The following is a 12,967-nucleotide window of genomic DNA, read 5'->3' on the forward strand; positions in this document are numbered from 1 at the left end:
AGCGCGGGAGCCGGGGCCGGAGCCGGAGCCGGAGCGGGAGCGGGAGCCGGGGCCGGAGCCGGAGCCGGAGCGGGAGCGGGAGCCGGAGCCGGAGCCGGAGCGCGAGCCGGAGCCGGAGCCGGAGCCGGGCCGGAGCCGGGCCGGAGCCCGAGCCCGCGCCGCGCAGCTTCACCCCCGCCGACCTGCGAGCGCGGCCCCCGCGCTGGAGCCGCGCGTCTCCGGGTAAGCGCCGGCTGCGCCCCGACCCCCGGGGTCGTCTTCCAGGGACGGGACCGCTCGCCGGGAGCCCCGGGAGCCTCGGCCCGGCCCCCTAATCCGCAGGTGGCGGCGGGCGGAGCGTGGGCCCCCCCGGGGTGCGGGCAGACGGTGCTTCCCGGAGCGCGCCCCCGCCGCGGGGACCCGGGGCCCGCTGCCCGCTGCCCGCCGCCGCCTGGAGGGGGCGACCCGCCGCCGCCCGGGCGCGGGTCCCCGGGCCCCCGAGTGCCGGCCGCAGCCCGGGCGCAGCCTGCATCTGCCGGCGCCGCGGTCCCGCCCCCCGCCGGCCCCGGGAAGGGCTTCCCGCGTCCCCCGGGATGTCGCAGAGCCCAGCCCCAAGGTGGTCCGAGCGCGCGACGCGGCGATGGGACAGGCCCCCGAGGTCTACCCGGCCTCCCGGGGCCCGCGAACCGCGGCGGGAGTCAGAGGCCGGGGCGCCGCGCCGGGCTCGGGGGACCCCCGCCCTGGTAGGAACCGCTCGGCCGGGGCGGGGGGGGCGGGGGTGCGGGGGGTGCCCGACAGCCAGCCTCCTTTGTGTCCTCCGTTGAGAGCCTGGTTCCTAAACCAGGAGCGTGCGGAGGCTTCCGACCCGGGGAACTCCAGGGTCTGCGGTTTCGTGCGCGGCGTTGCAGCCACGAGGGCCGGCGCGGGTGCTGGGGTCTGCTTGCTGGAGGTCTGCTTGCTCCTCCACGCTCCCGTGGACCACCCCCCAGCGGCCGTGGCTCCCGCACATATTTTTGAAGTCGCTGAGTGGGAGTCCCACGCCAGGCATCACAGAAGGCTAGGTGGAGCTCGGGGACGGCGGGGTCGGGGGTTTCCGACCGGGCGGATACAGGACTACCTCGCGTTTCGTTCTTCAGCCGGGAGGCGTTCCAGAATGTTGACTCCAGGTCAAATTTGTCATCTCACAGAACTCCGGGCCTAGAAAGGTCGTGCAATGTTATGAAAATAGTTATCAAGTGTTAAAATCAGCTGGCTTCTCAGTTTCTGTGGTTGGCTTACTTTTAAAGAATTTATAGGCTTTGGACTTTGAGTAGTCGCTTGTTGAAACCTTTCCAAGCCCTTCATGTCGGGGAATAAGAAACCTCTGTCCTGACTTGAGACCTGAGCAGGCTGCTCCAGCTCTGCTGCCCTTGGCTTCCCCTAAAGTGATGTGCATGAACCAGAGAGTTTCTAAAGCTTCGTGCTCCCTCCCCCTCGCCTCCCAGGGATATTTATTTGAGCCACAATATTCAAGACTTAGATACGAAAGTGATGGTTTGACATATGACCCTTCACTGTCTTTGAGTCCGGATTCCTAATTCTTCGCTTTCCTTTTGGTCCTATTTGAGGCCCCTGTCAAGCCACCAAACCCCACCCAAAGAAATGTCCCCAGAGTTGTCCCATCTCGCTGACCTCTTCCTCAGTAGGTCCTCTACAGCCATCACTGCCTGACCATCCCTTTCTGTCCCGCATCTGCTCTCTGAAGCTCCCTGATGAGGGACAGAGTGAGAAACAATTATCTCAAAGTCCAATCCCTGACCTAAAAATCATGCTTTCCTTGATCAGTTTTCCCTGCTCACCTCCCTCTGTACCATGGGTACCAGTTCTTTCAGTGACTTTAATATAGATGATATTACCAGGTAGAAGCTTAAATATTTCCATGGGAGACTCGATCTGTACTGCAAAGAGGTTAAACAATCACTTTTAAACAAATCAATAGAAAGCAGCAACATAATTTTTCGAAACCAAGAATAACCAGTACTATTTGGCTCTCCTTTGAGGATATGATTTTTAAGTGATTTAATTAAGATTTAATGGTTCAGAGTCTGACACATACACATGGGGAATGCTTGAGTGGCACTAAATCTTTTGAGCTCTTAGTAAACTGAAAACAATTCCTAGATCTATACTGTTTCTTAATGGCTGCAATCCATTTTTTTTGCAGGCTTCTCCTCCCTCCTGCTTTCATTGCTAGTGATTGGTCTTTCAAACAACTATCATCGTTTAATCCTCCTGCAGGGATGTTTTGATGCATGGAGTATTAAAAATAGAATGGATCCCGGATGATCTAGGCCTACATCTTAAAGATTTGGGAAAGCACTAGTGGTGAAGAAGTGCTCTGGAATTAACTGACTGTGAATGAAATTTGTCTCTCCGTAGCTCTGTAGCCCTGAGACCTTGACCCCTCTAAGGAAGTTATTTAGACACAGATTATTTTATAATCAGGAAAATATAACAATTATAGGTGGTCACTCTCTTGGGATTATCTCACCTTTGCTCATTTCTTCCTCTGTACATTTGGGAAATAATGACTCTTCCTTGTGGAGTCATGCTGAGCATTGATGATTATTAATGAGATAATCCATTGTAAGTGTTTGCCACACTGTATGCTTTAAAGATGATTGTTGTTGATAAACCAAGTCCCAGGAGTGAGTGTTTTCGCTGGAGGTTACATAGTTCTCTCCTGGCAGAACTGTGATTTAATTCAGGTTCAGTTGTCTTTACCCCAAACCCCACTACCTAGAAATGATGGTGGCATAGAGACATATTTTTTTTTTATTAAATGTGATGGTTCCTTCTTTCAGAGAAAAAAAAATCACTTGTCTTTTTTGTCTTGGGAAAAATACGGGTCCTAAAGCAAAATGGTCATATGTTCAGCAGAGATGGAAACATTTTCTAGACAAAGACTGTAAGCAGCCTAGTACTTGTAGGTAGCAGGCATTTCAAATACTAATGTTTCATCACAGCCTACATCAATCCTGCTTAGTAAAACGAAAAGCTGACCCCAAACCATTTGGGCAGTCAGAGCCATGGGTGTCTGTGCCAAGTAGAACTTATGACTGTAGAGCCAGCTTTCAAGTAATTAAGAGATGGCTACATGTTCGGCTTTATATTGCTCATGCTGATGAAAAGCAACAGATGTTTTAACAAAGATAGTGGAAATATAGGCTAATCCTCCTAGTGAGTGGGCCCAGGTTTGTTGTAAAATAACTAGGCCACAGGTTACCCAGATGCTGCAGAACAGCTTCCAGTATGCCTGGATGATTCCTCTCCCACTGATTAGGAGTTGACTGTATATCTAGAATAGTTTTCATGTTTGAGTCATGCTTTGCTATCTTTTCAATCTGTATACATGAGGTTACCGAAAAATGTTTTTCTGATGAGATATAAGCCAAGTAAAAATTTCCAAGCTTCAACATCTTCTCTCGGTAAATATTGAATTACTGTTTGATGGAAAGCTAAAGTATGTTACATTCGTAGATCTGAAAACCCATAACCTTCTTCCTTCCCCCCATCCCATACATTCCTAAAGAAAAAGGCAACTCGAAGCATGCTAGGCTAAGTTTTGAAAAAGATTCCAGCTACACCCGCTTGATGTACGAACCCGATGGGAGGAGAGTCAGAGTTTTCACGGGTCTTTAATTAAGAAAGTTGTTTTGGTAAGCTTTAATAACCAGGCTGCTGCCTGCAGAAGCCACTTACCATCAGCATTAGAAGGTAAAACCGTTACAGCAGTTGGCCAAAGGCTAGCAAGCCCTTAAGTGTAAGGAGGATGTCTTTTTAAAATACCAAAGACAAAGTTGAAATGGGTGTGAGGCTAATAATGGCCTAAAAATTTAGAATTCTCATAAGAGGAATTACTAAAGCAATAAATTATCATACCACTGAATTGGCCTTAATTTTTGAGATGGTAAATAGATCTAGTTCTCTACATGTCCAGTCACATTAGACACTAACTCAGATGACCTGTGTCGGAATAGAGATGGATGAGGACGATAAGAAGTTCTAGACGGTAAACCTTTCCCCGTAAAGAGCGAGATACCAAGTGTTTTCTGGTACATGTATGCCTCTGACATATAGTCTTTGTGTGTGTGTGTGGGGGGGGGGAGTATTGTTTGCTTACAGTCCTTTAAAAACATAAAAACCCATCTTTCCTTGACTGTCATGTAAGACAGGCTGCAGGCTGGCTTTGACCTATAGCCATAGTTTGCCATCTTTGTCCTAAATAAAATAGGCTATGTTTGGGGTATCCTTCAGTATTTTTGCAGAAACCCAAAAATAACAAACGTAATAGGCTCTATGTAAGCAGACTCGATAGAAATGAACTTAGAGTCACGTCTCCTTCGTCATTTCTTTTTCCACTTGTTCTCTATTTTCTCTTTGCACTAGCCTTGGAAATCTCTGTTCGACATAGCCATCGGTTGACATGGGAATGACAGTGCCACATTTCAGTATTCTTCCTTGAGCTGGATGTTGAATGGTGGAGAGAAGCTCAGCTGAGTTGGAATAAAGCCCACATTGAAATGGTTTATCGATGAAGAGTATCAGTCATATGAAGTGAAGTTCAAACCCCCCAGCATGGCACCCAAAGCCCTTGAACCTATTTTTCTTCTAGCACCTCCCATGTATACTCTATGTTTCTCAGTCCAGAGCCTTAAGTGGGCTATGCTGTTGCTCATCGATGGTGGAATCCTTCAATACAAAGTTTAAATATCCATCACTTCCGTGGAGCCTCTCCTCATCTTATCAGGCAGAGATGTAGACATCTGCACTTCTATATTAACACAGGACCTTACACATGAAGCACTTGGAAGGACAGAGGAATATGGCAATCCTCAGTAGACGAACATTACTTTTCAAGGGTGGAGGAAGTTTTATTTTTCTCTGTGGCTTCAGGGATCTTCCCATATATCTTCAGACAGGCACAGAACTGTTTCCAGGCTTTGCATGTGATACACAGAATAGCACAGTGCCACTAGGTCTAGCTTTTGAAGTCAAGATGTATCTAGTCCTGGCTTCTCCACTTAAGCTGCTATCTGCTATCCCATCTTTAAAGTAGATAATCAGAAATCAGAATGACCTCTAAATTGCTAGGATTAAATGAGATTTGCCTCTGTAAAGCATTTAGTTCATGGTCTCACATGTAGTAATTGCTCAATAAATGGCAACTTTCCTTCATTCCAGAGCCAGTTATTCAGAACTTACCATGTCCAGAATAGTGCCTGATCCAGTTCTGGGCGTAGTGGTGAACACAAGAGATGTGGTCTCCATGAAGATGGGATGACTAAAGGGGAAGAATCAGGGTGATGGGTGGGCTGCCTTAGATCGGTGCTCCAGGAAGCCTCTCAGAGAAGGCAATTTATGAACTGTGACTTGAATGATAGTGATGAATTCCTGTCTCCTAAAATCAAAGATACTTGTGAAATACTCCATCTTTTAAGATCCCACTAAGGAAGAGGAAAAAGTGTCAATAAAATTGATACCCTCTCCTATAAGATACATCCTTAAGGTGTGGGAAATGTACATCTTAACATCAATGAAATTTCTTGATGTTTGTTGCTAAGTAAATATCCATTGAATACATTAGTGTTACTCTATGGTTGCATACAAGGTTGGGCTCTAGTGCTTTATATTCCGAGTTTCTCTCTTTTGCTTCAAAGCTCTTAAAAGTTAACTCAGATCTGCCAAAGATAAATTAAGCATATAGTAAATTAAGACACTGCAAGCCTCATAAGACATTTGTGATCTGATGTGTTTTCAAACGAGTTTAAAACTTTCACTTCGGTCATTTAAACGAGCAAAGCATATTAGAGAATCCTGTCTAAGTGGAATTGACCTACACATACCTTGTAGGAATGAAGTCGAGTGGCTTCTGCAGCTGGATAATTCCTTTTGGCAGCTGTCTGCAGGGATGTGTGAATCTTTAATGCACATAAATGCCTTTCTAGAGGCAATGAAGGCATTAACTGGAGCTTATGTTTTCTAGAGTTAATTTAACATAAATACTCCTTCTCTCCTCTGTCTCCCAAGGGGCTGATCATTGCTCTGACCAAGTGGGTCCTTTCTGATAATGAAGTGGAAGGGGCTTCATTTAGAATCAACCCCCTTTCCTCCTTTGGCAAGTCTCCAGGTTTTCACACTGCAAGGAATGTTCTCTTCCCATATTTCCCCACCCTTCTCCCTGTTCAGAGAGTAAAATACTGCTTAAGTCTTTGCTTTCTGACCACCCTCTAAACTCTGAATCCTCGTCAAGATCTTTTCCTGCACCCAGTGTGGAGCCTTATTGTCTCTCCCTCTGCAGCTCTCTCCATCTGTCCAAAATTCTTTTAACTCTTCAATGTCTGGATGGATGACTCCATGGGAGCTTTGACAATACGTGGCTATTTCTAGCTGTCATAAAGTGTGCTTTCATGCTGTTTCGGTCTGAATTTCATCATGTCACCCAAATCCCTAGCACGCAGCAGCATGCTATTCTCCTGATAGTAAGCATGCCTTAGACCTTCCTGGGGTCTGTTCCTTTGGGCCCTACCCTCTCCCATTGGTCCACAGAAGCCCCTGCAAAGTTTCCTTCCATGCTCCCCCTTCCAGGCTCCCCCTGACAGGGTGGTCAGTGCTTGGCCAAGGAGGAGACAAAGTGCAGATCTTTTTCTCTTCCAGAGTCACCTCCTTCCTCCCTCCACCTTCTCCTGTGACTGAAGCCCTCATGTCTTAGGAGGTCTTCAGGATCGACAGCAATGCTAGCTGAAATATGAGGCTTTGCAAACAAGTAGATGCAAAGGAAAGGTCATCTGTAGGCATTCCAGGGATGCACATTAACCACAGTCCAGCCTTAGGATGATTTAAAGGCTGCTCCAACCTGTGACTAAAAAGCTGGCTGGGCGGGGGGCGAGGGGGGGGGAAGGGGGAAGACGTGAGGCCATGAGGAAGGGGTGGGGGCACTGAACTGAGGCCATCACAGAGTTCAGCTTCCCGGGGCTGTGTGATTACACATGGTCCTCAAACACTAACATCTGTGCTTCTCTGATGTGCTGGGGAGAGAGGGAAGACTGTAATCTGGAGCATAAATATATGATCCTGTGTTTGTTCCCTTTAAACCATGTAAACCTGTTATTAGTTTAAGCATCTGTGTTGTGCTAAAATATTATTGCTGCTCCAAAGGAGGATATGGTAGCTGGTCTGAAACAGCTTACAGTCTAAATATTCAGGTGTCTCACAGTTCTTAAAATGTGCATCAACTAAACACATGAATTATGGAGCCTAAGAGTCAGACTAAGGAATATAGGATTACCTAGTGGAACACAGAGGAACATAACAGAAGTAGTCCTTAGAAGTTAATTTTTTGAAAGAAAAACGTTCTCTTACCTTATGCCTTTCCATCATAGATCAGACTTTTTGGAGATTTGCTGAGGAATAATTAGGGTGAAGCTCTAAGAGTGATGAAGTGGGCAGGAGACCGATGGGAAATGGGCATGTGGATGGGCGGCCTGCGATTGGCCTAGTCTAGGAAAGTACTTGGGGAAATATTTGGAAGCTTTTGGAATATAGTTATGGAGCAAAATCTTGGTGGTCTTGGCTTTTTTCCACTATTCTTCACTGTGTATATGAGATAAATGCTTATTTTCCCCTCTCTCCTTTAACAGTTGTTTGGGTTAAGCTCTAAGGAATGCCATTTAATCACAATATTTAATGATATCTGATCTTGAAGCTAAAATGGTAAGGAAAGTAATGTGCAAATAATGTTTTTGTGGCACATGGAATCCTGTGGCCCATGGTATACCCTCTCACAGTAAGACATTACCTCTTAGGAACTTACAATCCGGATGAGTTCCACAAACTATCATTATTATGAAGCACTCTTGATTTTTTTTTGTTATTTCTTTCTTTTTAGAAGGTGCCCTGATATGAAAGCAAATACCATGAACCTCTAAAAATTAATTTGTCATGAGTCCCACAAAAACAATGCCTTTCAAAATACAGAATACCCCTGAGGAGCAAAAAGATATTTATTTCTCTCTATGGTCAACCATATCAAGATGTGAAACTATCTAATCTACTACTACATAGTTCAAGAAATTTCCAAATAGGAAGTTAACGGGTATTTGTTTTTACCTTCTTATGTAAATGAAGAAGAGATATGTCTGTATGAACTAAAGACATAATAGCTAGCAACAGTCATCCTAAAAATCCCCTTGGTTTTGATTACTAATATATGCAATAAACGTACTCTGTAAATATTCAGAAACTATATGCCGTATGCCAATGAGAAGATTCTTATTTGATACTCCAATACGCCCAATAGATACGGCAATCAAATGTCATACTTTCTTATTCTCTTTACTTCCTTTTTGTAGTACTAGTTCAAACACTCTTTCTGTGGCATCAGTGATAGGAAAAATGGTGTGCATGGAAAATATTAACTTGTTCTTCTAAGGTTTGAATGCTTAGAGTCGGGATGGGGGGATAGCCTGGAACTAGGCACTCTGTGTATGTCATTTAGAAGTTACTCAAAAATGCCTTCTGCAATGGGGATAAAACCACATAATGAAGATGTCATGAGATTTAAACATGCAATGTATGTGCAGTGCCTAGTAAATAATAAGCTCTTGCTAAGTAGTGGCTCTTTTAACTATGTTCAATGGGTGTCACACTCCAGTTTTTTTTTTTTTTTCCCTGCTACTACATGCTGGAACAATAAACCAACGTGACAATAACCGAAGCAAAAGCCAATGGTAAGAGAGAAGGAAGAAGAACACATTCTTTTGGGTTTGTTTTACTGTAGTGGAGACATGAGATTCATTATACATGAACATTCTGATTAGAATTAGTTTATTCAACAAAGATAATTTCCTAAATTCTGGGAATACATTGAACAAAACAGACCAAATCTGGAGTGAAGGGAAAACTGTGTGTGACGAGTGCTCTGAAGAAAAGAAGATAGGAAACATGTAATGGGAGTGGGGCACTCTCTTTGCCCGATGGTCTGAAGAGCCTATCTGAGTTGGTTACGTTGAGCCAAGGCTTAAATAATATGTGACCCTGAGAAGATCTGAAGGAAGAACATTCTAGGTGGGGGGGGGGGGGGGGAGTAAGGAAAACCTAAGGGGAATAAGCTTGGTGAGTTCTAGGGGGAAAAAGACAGGCTACATGTGCGAGATAGGGAAGCAGCAGTAGTGGGAAGGTAAAGCTGGACCGGTAGGCAGGACCTGGATTGTGTAGATCTTTAGATTGTCAGACGTCTTCATCATGGTTTAAAAGTGCAATGCGGAGCCACTGAAAAGCAAGAAGCAGGGGAGTGACAAGATGAATGCCCAATTATCACTCTGGCTGTTGTGCAGAGAAAGGACTACAGTGGAAAGTTCTGGAAACAAGTAGAACAGTTGGAACACTATCGCAGTGGTACAGAGGATGCTCACAGAGGAGGCGGTGAGAAGCGGGTTGATTCAGAACTGGAATGTCAGCCAAGATGGTACAGCTCAAGGAGAAGGAATTTATGGGGGTTAGGAAGCAGCCTGGCTACTGTTACTTGTTTTGACCTCTGTGCTTACCAGTCCCCATGGTCAGTTCCGTCACCCTCTCTTTCTCAGCTCCCCTTGATGGGGTAACCAAAGCAGCACATGGCTGCCAGTCTCTGTGAAGCCATGATGGATCAGCTCATCTCCCCCACACCCCTTCGCGGCCAAGTATCCCCTCCTTCCAGCTCCTCAGCATCCTCATTACCTCATTTCTAGTGCTTACAATGTGGTATTTTTGATAACCATTTAGTTGGTCTGCCTTCCCTCGCTAAACTGTGAGCTCCTTGAGAGCAAGTATTTGAACAAAATAATTTTTCTTTTACTGGGTAAAATGAGCATTACGAAATCTGGGCCAAAATCTTTGTTTTCACAAATTAGTTGAAAAAAGGAGATTCTGAGTAGGTTGCTAAATATTTGAAGAAGGAGGAGGCGTAAGGAAAGGAGAAAGAGAAGAAAATGAAAAGAGGAGAGAAATTTGCCAGAAAAATTCGGAGGCTCTTCAACTTCACACTTCATGAAGATTTGTTTAGCAAAGTGTTTGTGTTCAAATGATTTTCTGCAAGAGGAGTCTAGTAGCTATTGGTTTGAAAGTTGCATGGGTGTGCAGTAAATGTGGTGCTCTATAAGTATGTATGTTCGTTGCCTGCCTTTCCCTGGTTTTTAGTGCACTTGGAAGCTCAGCAGTGTTTATTCTGGAGCAGAAACAACTATCAGAGAAATTGTAGTGTTAAGAAGTCTCTCTAATGTTCCAGCAGTTGAGTGATGGCTCTGCCTTTCCAAACAGGATATTAGCCCTATGCCAACTCTATAAACACGCTTTCTAATGCATGGGGAGGGCACCTCAGACCTATTGGTAGGTCATGAATCTCCTGGGGCGTAGAGATCCTGCTGTATTCATCCTTGAATTCCCTGTACAGAGCATAGTCACTAGGCATCCTTGACCTTTAACCAATTGATTGACTTGAAATTTGGTCCAGCTCTCCATTTCCATGATAAAGTGGGACCGAGAAGTCTGATGCTCAATGTTATTGTGTGGGTTTGGGATGAAAACCTTCATTCTAATTTACCAGCTTCAAGCTTAGGCATGTAAAAAGAAGTTTGAGAAGTCTGTATTTGTTATTCTCATATTCAGAATTTAGCATCCTTACCGGAAAAAAGAAACCAATATAGCTAAATCATGTTGTTTAGTGTTGCTTTAAGTGGTGGAATGATTGTTCTGTTATTTGCAAATTTAATTTATTAAGACAGGTCTTCGAAGGATCCTTTCATGTTAGAAGGGAATGGCTTCTGGTAGCCTCGTTTTAGTAACTGACTAGGCCTACTAGGAAAGAATCAAATGAAATTTCTTTTAGAATATTCTGATTTGAATGTTCTGGCTCAAGTAGGGAGGCCCTATTGTGTCTCAAAAGAAATCAAGAGGAAAAACTGTTGCAGGCCTATCCGAGCCTCCCACTTTTCTCCTGGGATTTATCTGTTGGCTTTTACACAATTGATTCAAAGTCATCCACCCAGAATTAGGCTCATAATCTCTCTTTCCAGACCCACCTCCAACTTCCTGGGATTGTTTTTTTCCCTCCTTTTCCAATTCTTGGTTAATAGCACCATAATACACCCGTCACAGCAAGCCATTTCCTCCTCTCTCCTGCCTTGACCAGTTAGCAGTGACTTCCTAAACAGTTCTCAATCCATATTCACTCACTCATGCCTCCCATCCCGTCCTTTTAGACACTTATCTCTTGCCTAGGCCGTTAGAGTAATTGTTGAGCCAGCATTGATTCATCTATCTAGAACACAAACTTGACCAGTGAATACATCGTCATTGGGGCCCCTTCTAATGGCTTAACCCAAAGGAAGGGTTGATGGTAGAACTTAAGATAGAGATAAAAGTTCCAGATGGAGAGCCTCTACCATTTCTCTGATCACATTCCCTCTCTCCTATCTCAGGTCCAGTAGATAAACTCTGTGGGCTCTACCTCTAGAACATCCAGAATCCTACTGCTCACAGACTTCACTGTCCCCACTGGGTCCAATTCACTTGCCCCCTCTCCCTGGATTTGTGCAATAGGTTCCTACCTGGTCTCCTTGCTCTCTACTATCTCTTTTCTACACAGCAGCCAAAGTGATCTTGTCCCTTGGTTGGCCAATTCCAACTCACTTCATGGCTTCCCAACTCACTTGGAGTCAAAAGCAAATCCGTGAAACAGCTTCCAAGACCCTCCCCAGTTGGTTCCTGCTCCCCTCTTTGTCTCTGATCCCATCTCCTGCTCTTCCTCACATGCTCACTCTGCCTCAGCAAACTGGCCTCTTCGCAGTTCCCAAATATGTCAAACAAGCTCCGGCCTCAGAATATTTTCATGACTTTTTCCTGGAAAATTCTTCCTGGATACCAAAGCCGTACTATCTCTCTGTTTGCAACTCCCTGCTCAGGTGTCCCCTCATCAAAGAAGTCTTCCTCATCATGCATAAAATAGGAGCCCCCTCACCTTGCAAGCCACAGCCTTCTTGCCCTCCTTCATTTTTATTCATAGCATTTATCAACTCCTAACAAAGGATACATTTGTTTCTTGTCTGTTCTTCATGAGAAGAGAGGCTTTGTGTTGTTTTCACTGTATTTCCAAGTTTTAGAACAGTGCCCAGCACAGAGAGAAGCTTGCACATTCTTTTGAATAAATCAATATCACCATTACCATCTCTTGCCTCTAAGTAAGGTAAGTTCTGGTTGTCTGATACTGTTAGACCACATTCTAGAATGAGATCAGCTACCTAAGGTGTTGTGTGTGGATGCTGGTGAGTGGGTGGGTGAGTACCTAGGAGTAGAATAGTGGAGAACCTGCCCTGTGATTCCACCTTTTTCCATTCCTGCACTCCTGTCCCTGGGCTTCTAAAGATATTTCCTAGGTGGTCCCCCTGGGCCTCTTGCCTGCAGAGTCTGCCCTCTGACACCACCTAACACAGGAAGCTTTGCTCTTAGCTGTTCTCCTATATCTGCCCTGGACCCCACCCAGGTTGCTTCCCCACACCATCTTACTCCTCCCGCAGAACCAAACATCATCTCACATGTCACCGACACTCACAACATAGCAAGTCCCTGCTTGATATCTAAGTCCACTCACTTACCTTCGTTCTCCAAATGTGACATATCCATCAAAATAGGCAGTGCGGTGCCAGCTAAAATGTTCAGACTCTGGAGCTAGACTACCTGGTTCCACGCCTCATTCCCCAACTTAGAGTTGGCATGACTTTGTCAAGCTCTCTGGCCTCCCGAGCTTAGGAACAGCACCTCACAGACAAGGTTTGAAACACTACCAGCTCCTGGGCTTAGGATGAGAATCAGACCCAATCATTCTTTTTCTTTTTTTTAAGATATTATTTATTTATTCATGAGCGACACAGAGAGAGCGAGAGGCAGAGACATAGAGACAGAAGCAGGCTCCATG

The 12,967-nt window shown here is 45.2% G+C and overlaps 1 protein-coding gene across 1 annotated transcript in view; it reads left to right on the plus strand.

Moving 5' to 3' along the window:
- Positions 1–202: 202 nt before the first annotated feature.
- PLEKHG1 (pleckstrin homology and RhoGEF domain containing G1) overlaps positions 203–12,967 on the plus strand; it is a 224,161-nt gene continuing 211,396 nt past the window's right edge. Inside the window, exon 1 of the mRNA XM_038526322.1 lies at positions 203–222. The gene's annotated coding sequence lies outside the window, so the exon portion shown is untranslated. The remainder of the gene's footprint in view (positions 223–12,967) is intronic.

Source organism: Canis lupus, chromosome 1 (assembly GCF_011100685.1).
Source record: "Canis lupus familiaris isolate Mischka breed German Shepherd chromosome 1, alternate assembly UU_Cfam_GSD_1.0, whole genome shotgun sequence".
Lineage (NCBI taxonomy): Eukaryota > Metazoa > Chordata > Mammalia > Carnivora > Canidae > Canis > Canis lupus.